At 36.9% G+C, this 5,108-nt stretch overlaps 1 non-coding gene across 1 annotated transcript; it reads left to right on the forward strand.

Moving 5' to 3' along the window:
* The first annotated feature begins 1,558 nt into the window (after positions 1–1,558).
* LOC112704572 (small nucleolar RNA R71) lies at positions 1,559–1,662 on the forward strand. The gene has a single exon (XR_003155191.1). It is a non-coding gene; the product is annotated as a small nucleolar RNA R71 (small nucleolar RNA).
* The last annotated feature ends 3,446 nt before the right edge of the window (positions 1,663–5,108 follow it).

Consider the following 5,108-nt stretch of genomic DNA (forward strand, 5'->3'; position numbering starts at 1 on the left):
CTCTATCTGACTCTGTATTAAGAGAAGCTTCTCCATGTTTACAGAAGAATATCCTTGAGTCTTAAACACAAGGTAGTCCTCGTTCAATTGAAGGACTAACTCTCATCTGTCCACATCAATCACAGCTTTTGCTGTGGCTAGGAAGGGTCTTCCAAGGATGATGGATTCATCCTCATCCTTCCCAGTGTCTAGGATTATAAAGTCAGCAGGGATGTAAAGGCCTTCAACCTTCACTAAGACATCCTCTACAAGTCCATAAGCCTGTTTTATTGATTTGTCTGCCATCTCTAGTGAGATTCTTGCAGCTTGTACCTCAAAGATCCCTAGTTTCTCCATTACAGAGAGTGGCATGAGGTTGATACTTGACCCCAGGTCACACAGAGCCTTTTCAAAGGTCATGGTGCCTATGGTGCAAGGTATTAAGAATTTTTCGGGATCCAGTTTCTTTTGAGGCAATGTCTGCTGAATCCATGTATTCAGTTCATTGATGAGCAATAGAGGTTCATCCTCTCAAGTCTCATTACCAAATAACTTGGCATTCAACTTCATGATTGCTCCAAGATACTGAGCAACTTGGTCTTCAACAGTGTCTTCGTCCTCTTCAGAGGAAGAATATTCATCAGAGCTCATGAATGACAATAGTAAGTTCAGTGGAATCTCTATGGTCTTTGTAGGAGCCTCATATTCCTTTGGTTCCTCATCAGGGAACTTCTTATTGGTCAGTGGACGTCCCTTGAGATCTTCCTCACTGGGAATCACTGCCTTGTCATTCTCTCCAGGTTCGGCCATGTTGGTTATAGTTATGGCCTTGCACTCTCTTTTGGGATTCTCTTCTGTATTGCTTGGGAGAGTACTAGGAGGAGTTTCAGTAACTCTTTTACTCAGCTGACCCACTTGTGCCTCCAAATTTCTGATGGAGGACCTTATTTCATTCATGAAATTGAGAGTGGCTTTGGATAAATCAGAGACTATGTTTGCTAAGCCAGAGAGGCTCTGCTCAGAATTCTCTGTCTGTTGCTGAGAAGATGATGGAAAAGGTTTGCTATTGCCAAACCTGTTTCTCCCACCATTATTGTTATTGAAGCCTTGTTGAGGCTTCTGTTGATCCTTCCATGAGAAATTTGGATGATTCCTTCATGAATGATTATAGGCATTTCCATAGGATTCTCCCATGTAATTCACCTCTTCCATTGCAGGATTCTCAGGGTCATAAGCTTCTCCTTCAGAGGAGGCTTCTTTAGCACTGTCGGATGCATCTTGCAATCCAGTCAGATTCTGAGAAATCATATTGACTTGATGAGTCAATATTTTATTCTGAGTCAATATGACATTCAGAGTATCAATCTCAAGAACTCGTTTCTTCTGAGTCACCCCATTATTCACAGGATTCCTTTCAGAAGTGTACATGAACTGGTTATTTGCAACCATCTCAATGAGTTCCTGGACTTCTGTAGGGGTTTTCATATGAAGAGATCCACCAGCAGAATGGTCAAATGATATCTTGGACATTTCAGACAGACCATCATAGAATATACATATGATGCTCCATTCTGAAAACATGTCAGAAGGACATCTTTTGGTTGATTGCTTGTATCTTTCCCAAGCTTCATAGAGGGATTCACCTTCCTTCTGTTTGAAGGTTTGGACGTCCACTCTAAGCTTACTCATCTTTTAAGGTGGAAAGAATTTGGTCAAGAAGGCATTGACCAACTTTTTCTAAGAGTTCAGGCTTTCTTTAGGTTGTGAGTTCAACCATGTCCTAGCTCTGTCTCTCACAGCAAAGGGGAAAAGCATAATTCTGTAGACCTCGGGATCAACCCCATTGGTCTTAACAGTATCACAGATCTGTAAGAATTCAGCTAAGAACTGATGAGGATCTTCTGATGGAAGTCCATAAAACTTGCAGTTCTGCTGCATTAGAGAAACTAATTGAGGCTTAAGCTCAAAGTTGTTTACTCTAATGGCAGGAATTGAGATGTTTCTTCCATAGAAGTTGGAAGTTGGTGCAGCATAGGCACCAAGCATCTTCCTTGCATCTCTAGCATTGTTGTTGGGTTCGGCTGCCATGTCTACTTCTTTTTCGAAATTCTCTATAAGGTCCTCTTTGGAGTGTTGTGCTTTAGCTTCTCTTAGCTTCTTCTTCAGAGTCCTTTCAGGTTCAGGATCAGCTTCAACAAAAAAAATTTATCCCTGTTTCTGCTCATATGAAAAAGAGGAGAACAAAAGGGAGTAGTGGAATTCTCTATGTCACAGTATAAAGATTCCTTGATGTGTCAGAAGAAAAGAAGAATAGAAGAATGAGGTAGAGAGAATAAGAAGAATTCGAACACAGAGGGGGAGAAAGAGGGTTCGAATTATAAGTAGAAGAGAGGTGTTAGCAAATAAATAGAAAGAGATGAGAGAGAGTTTTCGAAAATTAAAATTAAAATAATTAGTTAATTAAAAAGATTTTTGAAAAAGTGGTTGGTGATTTTCGAAAATTGCAAGTGAAAAAGTGGTTAGGTGGTTTTGAAAAAGATAAGAAATAGTATTTTGTTGAAAAATATTTGAAAATAATTTTGAAAAGATGAGAAGTTAGGAAAAAAATATTTTGAAATCAAATTAAAAGAGATATGATTGAAAAAGACGTGATTTTAAAAAGATGTGATTGAAAAGATTTGATTTTGAAATCAAAATTTGAAAAAGATATGATTGAAAAAAGATTTGATTGAAAAAGATATGATTTTAAAAAGATATGATTGAAAATATATGATTGAAAAAGATTTGATTTTTAAAATTGATGACTTGACTAATAAGAAATTAAAAGATATGATTCTAAAATTTAAAGATTGATCATTTCTTAACAAGAAAGTTACAACTTGCAATTTTTTGAATCAAAACATTAATTGTTAGCAAGGATTTTTGAAAATATGAGATAAGATTAAGAAAATGATTTTGGAAAAATTAGTTTGAAAATTTTCAAAAACATTAAAAGAAAAATGAAAAATGAAAGTTTAAAATATGTTTGATGCAAAAAGTTATGAATTAAAACATGAAAAATTGAAAAAAAAATCGAATTGGAAACAAAACTACCTCCCTTGTGTCATCCTGGCGTTAAACATCTAGGATGCTATCCATTCTGGCATTTAATGCCCAGAATGCTACCTCTTTGGGCGTTTAACGCCCAACCAGGATACCTGACTGGCGTTAAACGCCAGAAATCATTTTTTACTGGGCGTTTTTCTAAATGCCCAAAATGCTGCCCATTATGGCGTTTAACGCCCAGAATGATAGCTTTACTGGCGTTAAACGCCCAGAATGGTAGCCATTCTGGCGTTTAACTCCCAAAGTGCCTCTTTAATGTCGTTTTGATGCCAGTGAGCTCTTTTTCTCTATGATTCTTCTACTTTATGTTCTGAATCTTCATTTCTCTGTATTATTTACTTGAAAAGATATATTATTATTTTTTTTATTTTTGGATTTTTAATGAAGATAGAGAAAAACAAGAAAATGAAGTAAAACATAAAAATGCAAGATCAAAACAAGTAATACATGCAAGGACACTTTGAATGTCAAGATGAACACCAAAAACACTTTGAAGATCATTATGAACATCAAGGACATATTTTTGAAATTTTTTAAGAAAAGAAAGACATGCAAGACACCAAACTTAGAATTTTTGAATGTTCAAAGACTATGATTTTGAAAATGCATATGAAAAACAACATAAAACACAAAACAAGAAAATCATAAGATCATAACAAGGAAAATCATCAAGAACAACTTGAGGATCAATGAAGACCACAATGCATATATTTTCGAAAACTAAGAAAATTTGAAAACATGTAATTGACACCAAACTTAGAATTTGACACTAAACTCAAACAAGAAACACAATTTTTTTTTGGTTTTTTTTTTGTATTTTTCGAAAATAAAAAATAAAATTACCCAATCTAAGCAACAAGATGAACCGTCAGTTGTCCAAACTCGAACAATCCCCGACAACGGCGCCAAAAACTTGGTATGTGAAATTGTGATTCACACTTTTCACCACTCCGCATAGCTGACCAGCAAGTGCACTGGGTCGTCCAAGTAATACCTTACGTGAGTAAGGGTCGATCCCACGGAGATTGTCGGCTTGAAGCAAGCTATGGTTATCTTGTAAATCTCAATCAGGCGGATTCACATGGTTATGAGGTTTGATAATAAAAGGAAAAATAAAACATAAAATAAAATAAAGTTACTTATGTAAGTCTTTGGTGGGAATTTCAGATAAGCGTTTGGAGATGCTTTGTTGCCTCTGAATGTCTGCTTTTCCTACTGTCCTCATCCAATCATGCGTACTCCCTCCCATGGCAAGTTGTATGTTGGTGGATCACTGTTATCAATGGCTACCATCCGTCCTCTCAATGAAAAAATGTCCTCTACAGTTTCCCGCATGGCTAATCAGCTGTCGGTTTTGATCGTGTCGGAATAAAATACATTTATTCTTTTGCACACTGTTACTGCGCCCAACAGTCATGAGTTTGAAGCTCGTCACAGTCATCCCATCCCAGATCCTACTCAAAATACCACAGACAAGGTTTAGACTTTTCGGATCTCAAGAATGCTGCCAATTGATTCTAGCTTATACCACGAAGGCTCTAACATCACGGATTCGAATGCTCTGTTATCAGGAGAGGTGATTCAGATCCGTGGGTCAGAGACCAAAGAGAATATACTCCAGCTGTCGTCCAATGACTACGTTGAACATCATGTAGACTGCTTTGTGGTTGTCAGACATGTGGATCTTGGCTAAGCGAGTAACGAAGATTGGGTGATTGTCACGGGTCACCCCTTCATTCTGACTTAATTGAATTAAGTACAAGAGTATATCTTGGAGGAGAAGTAGGCATGAATTGAATAGAAAAATAATAATACTTGCATTAATACTTGAGGAACAGCAGAGCTCCTCACCTTAATCTGTGAGGTGTAGAAACTCCACCGTTGGAAAATACATAAGAACAAGGTCTAGGCATGGCCTAATGGCCAGCCTCTCCAAAATGGCATAATACAATCCAACAATCTAAAGATAAGCCAAAAAGGTCAAAGACCCCGAATACAATAGTAAAAAGTGCTATTTATACTAA

This window comes from Arachis hypogaea, chromosome 7 (genome assembly GCF_003086295.3).
Source record: "Arachis hypogaea cultivar Tifrunner chromosome 7, arahy.Tifrunner.gnm2.J5K5, whole genome shotgun sequence".
NCBI classification, from domain to species: Eukaryota; Viridiplantae; Streptophyta; class Magnoliopsida; order Fabales; family Fabaceae; genus Arachis; species Arachis hypogaea.